This window comes from Lygodium microphyllum, chromosome 24 (assembly GCF_053477565.2).
Source record: "Lygodium microphyllum isolate KBCC chromosome 24, Lygodium_microphyllum_v1.1.10, whole genome shotgun sequence".
NCBI classification, from domain to species: Eukaryota; Viridiplantae; Streptophyta; class Polypodiopsida; order Schizaeales; family Lygodiaceae; genus Lygodium; species Lygodium microphyllum.
The window spans coordinates 97,957,171-97,970,078 of record NC_141158.1 but is presented as its reverse complement, the minus strand read 5'-3'; the positions used below and the strand labels follow the sequence as shown (position 1 = coordinate 97,970,078).

The 12,908-nt window shown below is 37.5% G+C and overlaps 1 pseudogene; it reads left to right on the top strand.

The window, feature by feature from the left end:
• The first annotated feature begins 1,402 nt into the window (after positions 1-1,402).
• Positions 1,403-1,931, top strand: LOC148015411 (uncharacterized; annotated as a pseudogene).
• Positions 1,932-12,908: the final 10,977 nt, after the last annotated feature.

The following is a 12,908-nucleotide window of genomic DNA, read 5'->3' as shown; positions in this document are numbered from 1 at the left end:
TGCACCTAGGAGAGATCGAAGATGTATTTGGTGTGATAGTACGGACCATCAGCATTGCATGGATTGTGAATCTTTTTAGGATGCAAGGAGGAATAATTCAGTATTTTGGGGACAAGATGGTAAGATCTGGTTGACTGAAACAGGAGCTCCGCTTGCTACCAATTTTGGGAAAGGCGGAATGAAGAAATTAGTGGATGACATGTCTGCGCGTACTTCTTATGTGGTAGCTAGAGGAGATGCTGCTGCATATGGAGTCCAGATTGAGAAAGGATCAGAGAATCAATCAGCATTATGGACTTATGCTATGGAGATGGCAAACAAGGGAAAATTTCAGCAGACTGTTTTGACTAGTGTAGGTTCTAGCATCAGATCTGAGACAGGTTGGGATTCACCTCTGTTGACAGGTACACTATTTATGCCTACTTGGCTAAGTCTCAGGGAGCAGATGTACTTGTTGAGGAGAAGCGTAAGAGGGATGAAGAAAATCCAAATGCAGCTAAAAAGACTAGAGGGGGTGAGTTTGTTACTCCACCTACTGTAGGACCGTCTTTGAGGCCAGGGCCAGAACGACAGATGGAAGATGCTCCAAAGAAAGAAAAGAGGCAAGAGCCTAGAGAGAGAAAGTAGCCAGGGTTTAGATTGATGTCTGATATTGAGACATCTATGGACATGAAGAAAATCTTTAATGACAAGATACTTGGCAGTGAGGTGACTTTTACTATTTCTGAGATTTTGGGCATCTCGAAAAGAGAGTTTCAAGATCAGTTCCAAGAAGTCCTGAAGAGGAAAAGACATGCATTGCCTACTACTGATACACAGGGAGTTTTGATTGGGGAGTTGGATGAGGATGAGGATGAGGTTATGGTTGAGAATGCTTCTGTTTTTCCACAGATAGAGAAGAGGGTTCAGCCTATGCATTATGCTGAAACTGATGAGCCTGTCTTGATACCGCATAGTCACTTTTTGCGGAGTCATTGGGCTAGGGCAACTACAGAAACGATGGTAAAAATTGGAGAGAAACAGGTGCCTTATGTTGCTTTGGTGGATCATGGTTCAGAGATTAATCTCATAGTTCATGGAGTTTATGAAAGTAATAGATGGCCTATGGATGTAGAGCATGGGTGGTGTATGAGAGCCGCCAACAACACTGCATGTGATTTGTATGCTACCTGCCCCAGTGTCAGGGTTTCTATTGGAGATGTAGACGAGGATTTCCATTTCTTTGTGCAGGATTCATGCTCTTATCCCATAATTCTTGGACAACAATTCATCACAGAGATGTGCATGGAAACAAAAGTAATGGATGATGGAAGGTGCAAGAAGGCACAAAGGAGAGGGGCACCATCTGGTTCAAAATCTGATGCTGATGATTTTCGCAATAGAGTAGGTGCAGTTGCTGGACATGCGGGGAAAGAGGGCCTTCCTGACATTAAGGTCTGATGATGAAGCAGCCTGCAATGTTGCCATAGCCCTGGCTTCCCACGGATGCAGAGTAGTTTTAATAGAGGACTAGGACACCCTTAATCAGAAAGCCTAGTGAATTTTAGCATCTAGCAGCCTAATCAGGCCTCACGACATTCAAATTGTGCATTTGGATCTCCAAGATTGTAACCAGCAGTCAGTCGAAACTGCGGCTTCAGCAGCTTCTCAAATATGGGATGGCCTAGACTTTCTTTTGATCTCCTCTTCATACACATGCCCTCTCACACCATTCTTGGATACAAGTGGATAGTAGATGGATGAGGCAGTAAACAAAAACTTCAAGCGTTTATGCTTGATTAGCATTGCAGTAGCAAAGAGGATGCAACAAAGCGGTATTGGAGGTTCTATCATATTCATGACATCCATCATAGGTACAGAACAGGGCTTGTTTCCTGGTGTTTCTATTTGCAGGAGCCTCAATTGCAGCTGTCAACTATCTTACAAGATGAGCTGGACAAATACTTGGATTTGCAAGGTTTCACTCTTGTAGGTTATGGGTGCACCATTTCATTGGCAACTCTGGAGAGTTACGTGAGTCTGAGGCTACTGCAATTATAGATAATGATATTATTGCTGCTACAGCTATTCTGAAGGCTGAGACATACAGAATTCTTGTCCCAGATTGGGTTCAAAATTCTCAGAAGCTACGTGAGGCTGTGGATTTGAACATAGACAATAATTACATGTCTGAATCAAAAGATCATGTTGTCACAACACAGTTCAGCTCTTCTGATGTAAAAGAGGGAGTTGCTAAGCTAGAAAGCTACTTGTCTCATCAGTCTTTTGAAGAGTTGTTGGAATGTAAACATGAACGTTGTGGAGGTTGCCACTGTAAGCTAATTTGGTTTTCTATTCGTCTTCAGTTATTGACAGAAATAAAAATAGAGACTTGACATCATTTCCTCATCTTGCTTATTCGCTTGATTGATCTTCTATCTTGGAATTTCTTAAGGACCTTTGCGGTCGTGACTTTGTTTTCGAAAACCCTTCGACAACGCCCATCAAAACTTGATGATAATCTGAATACGCGCTATCCTCCAATGCTTCCCACTACCACTGCTGCTTGCTGTACACATCAACTGAAGCATTCACAATTGTTAGAAAAATAATACAATTAAACCGACAAAAGTGAATACCTAGCAGTCTTCAGTTACATAAATAAATTAATTAGAAATCAATCCTAACCTTAATTTATTACGAGTGCGCACTCTAAACTCATAAACGTTTATTAAATAAATATGTATTTTGTGGAATCACCCGCTATGGAATCACCCATGTACACATAAAATTAACAAAACACCCAAAAAGGATAGGCGTCCCCATCGACTTCTCACACAAAGAATCCACTTTGTGTATGAGCCCTGGTAATAAATTTTTACGGAATCCACCGCAAAACCTCACGGAATCCACCGTGGAATATGCCTCCTGGCATCAATTTTACTCACAAATGCTTCATTTTTTGCGCCTAGTCACACTAATGCTCAAGTTGCACCTCTTTAAATGGGTTGTTTAATGAGCTCTGATTGGCAAATGAATGCTTCCAATGCATTCCGAGTCACTGCTTTCGCTTAGAAAACTCCAACATTGTTTGGCTGCAAAGGCTCTATTTTCCACTTGAGTTTTGGTACCTAAATACACGTCTCATTATTATAAACGACTTTGGAATGGTTCTCCACCACTTTTAGGTAGTGGAGCAAAACTAGAAAGCATCCAATTAATTTAGCACCATTGCACCACTAGCAAGGGGTGTTAGAAGTACAAACTAGAATGACACCACTTTATTACAATATTGCATTGAATATATATCACTTTTAAATATATTTACTCTAATTTTTATTGATATGTCACCACTAAAAAGTGGAATCCACCATTAGAAAGACAAGTTAGGCTGAGTGAAATATCACTTTATTTCAAAATGGTAGTGGTTGTATACTAGTTTCAAGTGGTGAACATCCACTTTTTATTGGTGTTTTACCAAAAAAAGTAAAACTTCACCACTTGAATGTGATCTTGAATGACTTTCAATGAGGAGTACTACTTTTTTACATTAGAACAGAAGTTGCACAACAATTTAAATCGTTTTATTCCACTTTACAACAAGTTGAATTGCATAACTAGGAAGGAGTGTTACCACTTGAAAGTTATAGTGCAAGTTAAAAAACGCCACTTTTTAGTGGTGAACTACTAGTTTTAAGTGGTTTAAGACTTCTTTAATTGTAGGATACCTTTTCCTAGTGTTATGTACCCACTTTTTAGTGGTCTGGATCTCTATTTTGTCCTTTGTACCAATTTTAGGTGCATCACTTTTTAGCTATAGATTATCCCATTTTACTGGTAAGTATTAGTTTTTAGCAATTCAAACCATTTATTAGCAAACCATTTTTAAGTGGTTGGCATCACTTTTTATTACTAGTAGATCACTACTTTTTAGTGGTAAGTACCACTTTTCAGTGGTTTGAAACCACTTTTTAGTACTGAATTACTTTTTGGTGATAGATACCACTTTTTAGTGGTGTGCACCATTGTTTACATCTTCAGTACCACTTCTTAGAGGTAGGTTACCATTTTCTAATGGAGGTATCACTTTTAATTGGGCATAACCACTTTTTAATGAATCCCTTTTTAGTGGTGGGTTCTACCTTTTAATGGAAAATTACTACTTTTTGTTGCATGTGACCATCTTCAGTGGCTAAAGTTCACTTTGAAATTGTGGAATACCACTTCTAAGGAGTATTAGAAATTAAAGGCTATCACTTAGGAATGGTTATTCATATTTAGACCATGGTATTTTACCACTATTGAGTTGTAGAACATCATTATATGTCAAAAGCCCTAAGTACCCACTTTTTAAAACCCAAAAACTATCTACTTTTAAGCTTCAAAAGCAAGCCACTTGTACTATGCTTTCACCCAAAATTCTTTGGAGTTTCCATATTTATTGTATTGTTTGCCTTGCTTTTTTTCTAGCAATAGGGTTTTGTCCCTTGGCTAAGTTCATGTATCTTGACTTGCAACAACTAGGCGTTACAACCATTTAGGTTTCACTTTGGATGTGGAATTAGCAGTTATAGATTTAGTGGATTCAATAATGTTAGTGGGTGAGGACAATTTCTTACTTGGATCCTTAAAGGGATTGGTAGGGACAATTTCTTACTTGGATCCTTAAAGGGATTGGTAGTTTTGCATTTTCTTGGAGGTATTAAGTGTAGATTTGACAACATTCTTAGATGGTGATTGTTAAAAATTTCTCATGTCCTTTGCTTTTCCTTTAAGATTTGGCAGTCTCTTGGTTTGGACAGCAGTGGTATAAGGTTATTGTTGTACTTCTTGTATTTTCTTTGGCAACATGGGTCCTTTAGATTCAAATGCTTTTGGACATTGGGATAAACTTGAAATTGATTTTGGTATTCACCATTTCTAATTGAGCAACAATACTAGGCTGTAATTGTTTTGGTTTTTATTTTGGAGTTAGTTGGTTCCTAGGCACCTTTGGCTCCTCTTGTGGATGAGCAACATACTATTGTAGGCATGCTCTCTCCCACTACTATGATGACAAGTCCTTAAGTATGATCAACAATGTTAATTGCCAAGCCGAAGCTTACACTCATTCATTTTTCATAGGACTCTAGAATCTTTTTTTGGATAGACAAGAAATGACTTTTTAGCCACTCACTTGATTGGATTTGATACTTCATTCATTTTGGCTCACACCATTGGTTTGTAGTTAGGCTTAGCTCTCTTATTCCTTATTTTAGAAGGGTCTAATGGTTAAGCAATTATATAGGTCCGATAATCTAATCGTTAAATGATTATATAGGTAGAATTAGTTATACTTAAATTATAAACATTACCATTAGATTATTAATTAAAAATAATTATTCATAATTAAAAATAAAGAATTAGATTATAATTAGTTATGGTTATAATTAATTATTTAATTAATAGTTGTATTATAATTATAAGTTCACAATTAGATTAATAGTTATATTATAATTAGAAGCTCATAATTAGATTAATAGATAAATTAGTTACAATTGAAGTTAGTTAAGTTCATGATTAGATTATATTAAAAGATTATAGTTCACGATCAAATGATTAATTAGATTATATTTTAACTAATTCTATTAGTTATAGTAGTTAGTTCAACTTATTATAGTAGTCTAGGTGTAGCTACTATTACTTAGTTAGTGTATTACTAAGTGTAGTATTATTAAGTGTATTACTTAGTTGACTTAGTTCTATTAATTTTTACCAATTATCAATTATAGTTATTTCAATTATTTATATGGATATGGTTTAGATCACTTAATTATATCAACATAGTTAGTTCAATCATTAGTCGATTTAATAATAGTAGTCTTGGTGTCACTACTATTACTTTGTTAGAGTATCACTAAGTGTATTAACTAGGTCTTTTACTTAGTGTACTTAGTTCAATTAATCATATCAAGTATACTAGCTAGTTCAATTAACTCTACTAGCAATTATAGTAGATTATGGTTAGTCTAGTTAGTGTAATTAATTATACTTACATAGTTAGTTCAAATAATTATATTGATTATAGTATACTACAACATATAAGGCTCTATACCAACATTTCTAGCAACGTTTTTAGTTTGTGGATAAATTCCCCCTAGCATTGCTAAAAATATCACTATTTGATTGCAATGCCATAGAATCATTGCTATTTGCATCATTACTATTAGTGACACCATAGAATCGTCACTATCTGTGTCACTATACAACTATGCTATTAGTAACAGTTATAGTAAATAGTGATGGTTATAGTAAAATTTGTGGTACTAATAGCAATGGTTGCAAGAAAAAAAAGAAAAGGGTGGCAAGGTTGCTTGTAAGTAGCCTTTCTACCCTTCTAGCTAATGGGTTGAAGAAAATATTTTGTCACATTGCATTTAGAATCAATCATATCATTAAATTTAAATGACTAAAAATCATGTTTTGATAGATTGTAAACACATCGCCCAAAAAAAAATCATAAATTGAATTTTCAAAAAAGTATAATGATAATGTGGCTAATGTAGAACTGTAGTAAGCCATAGGGTAAAATAACAATAGGCAAAAGTGTTTGCAAATGTTGTTCAATGTGAGCCACATACAATGAAGGAAAAAATTATGTATAAAGATAAGACATATACAATAGGCAAGATAGAGCACAAGGCCAAAAAAGAGAAGGGTGCTCCAAGTATCCAAACTTCTATAGATGGTCCCCATCCAAAAGATCATGTCAACACAACAAATCATCAAAAGGGCTCTACAACATAACCAAATATCAATCCATATTAGAAAATGCATAATAAGGACTTTTAAAATGCATGATAAGAACTAAAAATTTGCTACACTATCAAAAAAGACATGAAATATCAAGCCACCATGAGCATAGAGCTTGTTGACAAGGCAATCAAATCATGTTTTTTGCATATCTTGATTTCAAGCTGATAAGATTGTGATTTGCGACGATGAAGTTTTGTAGCAAAGAAGTTAAATTAGTAGTATTAAAATTAGATTGGTACTACAAGCAACATAGAAAATAATAAAGTCAACATAACAAATAGAGAACTTACAAAATCCTCTGGGTAGATCATGTGGCTACCACTCCCAAGGTGATGCATGATTCTCTTCTCTAGTTGTACCCTTGCTACCTCTTGCTATTGCTACCATCTTTGTGGAGAGGAAGTGGTCTCCTCTTTAAGTTCAATCCTCTTGGTCTAGCCACTCGAGCTTCTATGTACCATTCTTTATTCCCTTCTATGCATCTAATCGCTTGTGGAACATGTAAGTGTGCATCTGCTCCATCATCCATGTTGTAGAGAAACAATCAACCATATAAGGTACTGAGAGCTCCACATCCAAGAACACTATCACATAGTCCTTGCTACTCTTTGACACGTTCTTCCATCTCTCTAATATGTTGTGTCAAAAGGCCTATTGATACAACCTACACATGCGTGCTATGAGTCTCTTCCCCTCATCATTCATATACACATTGCCAATGGACATTAACACCAAGTACCCATAGCTTGGTGCCCACCTAGGAGTATGTTGCTCAGCATAACCAGGGGATCCTTATACATCAAGTGTACCTATAGGAATCCAACCTATAGGAGTGCCACCCGTAGATGGTTGAGAAAATTCAGGCATCACACGAGTAGCATTGCCTATAGCTATAGCCAAAATGGGTGACAGACATCTGGTCGATTGACATGAGGGGGACAATACATTTGTTCCTCTAGCACAACCATCAGAGCCTCCCTTCCTTGAATCTTAACGGGGGTGAGGAGTATCAACCAGCCACCATGGGTTCATAGCATTTGTATCTCTATAGCATCCCCAAATACCAATTCTAGTACGATAAGCAGAGGAGGTCTCTATGTCTCCATAGTATCCACTAAAGCCACCACCTCTATTAGTAGTAGTTGAAATGAGACGTATCTGAGCCACATTCTTGTGTGATGGCCAGACCTAGAGCATCAACTATGCCTATTAAAGCTTGATAGGTACATGCTGAGGTAGAATGCAAGGGCATGGATGGTGACAACTTAGCATCTTCTCTTTCTTTGAAGTGTGCCATTTGATCTAGAGACACCTGCACCAATATTTTCTCTCCTCATTTGTGAAGTGTCAGCTCATAATGCTCTCTCTAGACCAAGTATGGTGACCTGCACAACCAAAAAGAGTTGTTAGTTGATTCAATATAGAGGTGAAAGTGAAGTACAATAATAATGTGCATACACTAGAAGGCCTATGTAGAGGTATTCTAAAAAATAAGAATCTAATTTACTCTCAAAGAATTCTTGTGCCTATATTCTCCACTAGTTGTGCTGGATTTTCGAAGCTTGTCTCTTCTACATATTGCAAGCTCTCCTCGTCCTCCACTTTTTACAAGTATTTCTCCCCTACTTATATGATATCCTCTTCTACGCTATACGTTGCTTTCATCATACACTCAAGCCATTTGCGGCGTTATAGGGACAACATACTGTTGCTGCCCTATCTATGCAGAATACATAACAGGATAGAGAATGCTTCATGGGGTAAATCCCAAATCTCATAACCAAAACTCATAGAAACTCAGAACTAACCACATAGATTCTCATGCTACAAATAAGAGAAAGACATAGTAGATGATGGCACCAATTCTCACATCCTCCCAATATACCCAGATAAATCCATCATACATCAAGCATAGACATCATAAATGATCAAATTCACGAAAATGATACACAAAAATACCTCTTCAAGTCATGTTTTTTAAGTGCCTCAAAACTGCAATTCATAAGAGGCACTAAACTTCATAAGACAAATAAAGACTACCTCACACATAAGACTAACATAACTAAGGTCTGATAAGGGTATAATACATGATCCATAAAGTGTGAGACCATGACAATGGCTAACACACCTGGCACAGCCCAATGGATGGTTGATACAGCCATGACACGAACCCTTGCATGATATCTAAAGTCAAAATGCCTTATCTAAAACCTAACATATCTAATGAGAAAAATTATGCCTTACCCATAGCCTTGCACCATGAAGTAAGCCACAAAGAAAAACCATAAGTAAAGCCTCTCCAGTAGGATACTTATAGCCTTCTAAATGGTTGCATAATCCCCTCAACATGCAGTCAAAAAAAAACATAAAGGCATCACATAGAGGCATACATATTAAGTATGAAATAAGTATTATGGGACAAACAAAGACATAGATCTGACAGTGGTATATCAAAGTAACTCATGAGCTAGGAGGCTCATGAGCATCATGGCAGTCCGTAGTAGACTAATCTTGGTCATGCTACTCATGTGATCCAAGAGGTAAAACATCCATGTTATGAATCTTATCCACTATAAGCTCCCTGATCTGCACCTGGTTATGAATACCATGCATTACATCATTAATATTAGCCTTGATAACATCAACATCAAAAGACGGATTTTCTATGTGATCAATCTACTTAACACTCTGCAAAGCAGTAACCATTGCCACAAGTCTATGATACTCAACTTGCATCTCATCAATTTTCTCCTTAAGAGAATTCTTTTCATGAATAAATGCTTCCATATTTTCAAACACAAATGACTGCTTTAAAATTGCATATGGCCAAGATAACTTGTGACATCCTATTAGCAATACCCACCCATTGATCATGCATCAAAGTAGTCAATGTAGCTCTCATTGAAGCCAAATCTTGCTGCATAAAAACAGACCCATCTAGATCAACCTCCATGTCATTCAAGAGTTTCTTTTCAACCTTTAGAAGAGGTTGCAAATGAGCATCCAAGAGTACTCTATCAGCCTTAAGCTTAGCATTTTCCTTAGCCACCAACAAATCAAGTTCACCATTGAATTTATCGTGCATATTAGCTGTCCATTCTTTGAAAGTAACTAAAGACAATTTACATTTAGCCAACATATTAGCATAGTCATCAATCTGCCTCCGTAAAGCACCCACCTCATTATCATGTAATTCCCTCATATTTTCCATCTCAATATGCATTTGTTCCCTTTTAGCCTTCATGCAAGCCAATTGCTCTTGCAAAGATTGCACTACATCGAACTTCATTGCACCACTAGCATGCATTTCAGTCATAAACCAATGTAAACCCTGATGTAAACCTGTCATAAAAGAACAAGCTTCCTCAAGATTTTGAGGGACATAGGCATCTAAAACCACTCTCCTGTCATCAGGAAAACTAATACCCTACTGCAACAAATCACTATGTTTAGGCATAGTCATATTCTCCATCTTGATCTCAAAGAATCTTACATTTTTCTTTACCCCTATCATCACTATATCTTCATGAACATTTGCATTTTTGACATCACCATTCAACCACTCTAAAATGTCCAAAGGCATAGAAGTTTCCAAAGCATTAACATGTGAGATTTCATGAGAGGAAAGATTCATGAACAAAGGATCCACCAAGTCTTTTGCCTTATCATTTCCAACATCAACCGAAGCATTAGCACAAGAGAAATATTTGTCATAGAGATCAACAAGTATACCACCCACCAATTTCTACCTCTTAAATGCACTAACCTTATCCATTTTTGGATATTCCCAAAGAGATGGATGCATGGTCGGGCACACAACTTGCAAATGAGCATACAAAGTCACCAACATAGATCTAATCCTACTTTTTTGTTGTTGTTTCTAAATAGTTGGTACATGAACTTCCTACATCAGCTTATCATACAAGGTTCTAGGCCAATTAGGAACTCCAATATTTTCAACATACCATAAAATATTGAATCTATCCTTTGTAATGACATCTACCTTAGTGAACAACAAAAACCTTTACATAAACCACTTTATAAAGAATCTTCTTTTTGGGTCAGCATGTCTCAAGACATATTGATTTTGGGCACTAGTAGCAGAGCCAAATTCCTATTGCATGACTTCATCATACACCTCCAATGCTTTGGTCCATCATTGATTTCAAGAGAGAATACTTGAGCCAAAAGAGAAGGAGTAAGTTCCAATTGACCACCAATTTTCCCACTCTTTTGGATCATTAACAATTGTTGTCGGGCATGTACATTGTTACCCCAAGCATCCCAAGGCAACTCAAAAAAATTAATCTACTTCAACCAACCCCTAGTATTGGGATCATTTGTATCCATAAGAATAGAACAATCAATCATTGGTGTGGACAACTCATTATCGTCATCATTAGACATGGAATATCTTCAGTGTTGAATCCTTGGCTTTAGAAGGAGTAACATCTGGAGGACTATCACTCCAACCCTCATCATGATCAGGAACAGCTCTCAACTATTGTCTGTCAAGATTGTGGGAGAGAAGGAAGGAGTCTCACTTGTAGCTTTCTCACTTACACAATGGGGGAATACACACAAAGATGGAAGCTGAAAATAGTTTTCCTCTTCTTAGTTGTGTAAGCCAAAAAGAACTTTCGTACAGAGAAATAGAAGAACCCTATATATGGGTCTCAAACCAAACTCAAGTAACTAAAGTGGCATACTAACTGAGCCACGAACTAGAGTAGATAAGGATAGCTATCATCTAGCTATTATTCATGGGCGGTGTACCAACCGCATCTGCAACTGACAAGTCGGTGACATAAATACACAACGGTCACCCTGGCGTATCACGAGTGGAGCTCGATATCTCAACACTCCCCCTCGAGCTCAATCCCAATTCCTGCACACCAAGCAGGTCTCTGAACTTGCGCAGCTTCTCTGCGCCCAATGCCTTCGTGAATATGTCAGCTACCTGATCCTCTGTGCTGACATAAACTAGATCAATAAGACCTAGTAAAACCCTCTCTTGCACATAGTGATAATGCACCTCAATGTGCTTTGTTCTAGCATGATAGACTGGGTTATTTGCCAAGTGTATACTACTCATGTTGTCACAATAAATGACAACTGGCCCATCTGTAGACTGATGCATATCATAAAGTAGCTTATGCAACCAAGCTACCTCACATGCAGCCATTGCTGCACCCCTGTACTCAGCCTCTGTGCTCGACAAGGCAACTGTAGGCTGTTTCTTGCTGCTCCAAGTGACTGCAGCACTCCCAAAAGAGAACACATATCCACTGGTAGATCGTCTATCAAAAATACTACCAGCCCAATCAGCATCAGTGTATCCATGCAACTGTATCTGAACCCCAGTCTCATAAAATAGTCCATACTGCAATGTGGACTTCACATACCTGAGTATGCGTCTAGCCGCATCCAAATGTGGTTTCCTTGGAGCCTGCATAAACTGACTTACCAATCCAATAGCATAGCTCAAATCTAGCCTGGTAATAGTCATATAAATCAAGCTTCTTACTATGTGTCTATACATAGTCGGGTCTTCCAGAAGCTCACATGCATCTGCGCTCAGCTTCACATTCTGCTCCAAAGGAACTGAAATAGGCTTATAGCCTATCATCCCATATTTGGACATCATGTCCAATCCATACTGCTTCTACAAGAGTCCTATCCCACTTGGTGATCTAGTCACCTCAATGCCCAAGAAATAACGCAACTCTCCCAAATCCTTTATCTCAAACTTCTACTTCAATAGCATTTTCACATGAATGATATCTTCATCACTATCACCTATGATAATCAAATCATCAACATAATATCTTTCTCTATTTTTCTCACATAAAGTGAGAAATATGCCTTGGAAATCTGAAAGCCAATAGTGACAAGATACTGTCATATCTTGTCAGACCATGCTCTAGGTGCTTGCTTCAAGCCATACAAGGCTTTCTTCAACCTGCAAACAAACTCAAGATGAATAGCATGCACATAACCTGGTGGCTGCTCCATATAGACCTCTTCTTGCAAATCACCATGCAAGAAGGCATTCTTTACATCCATCTAATGTAAAGACCATCCCTTTGATGTAGCCATAGCAATGATTGCTCTTACGGTTGCCATCCTTGCAA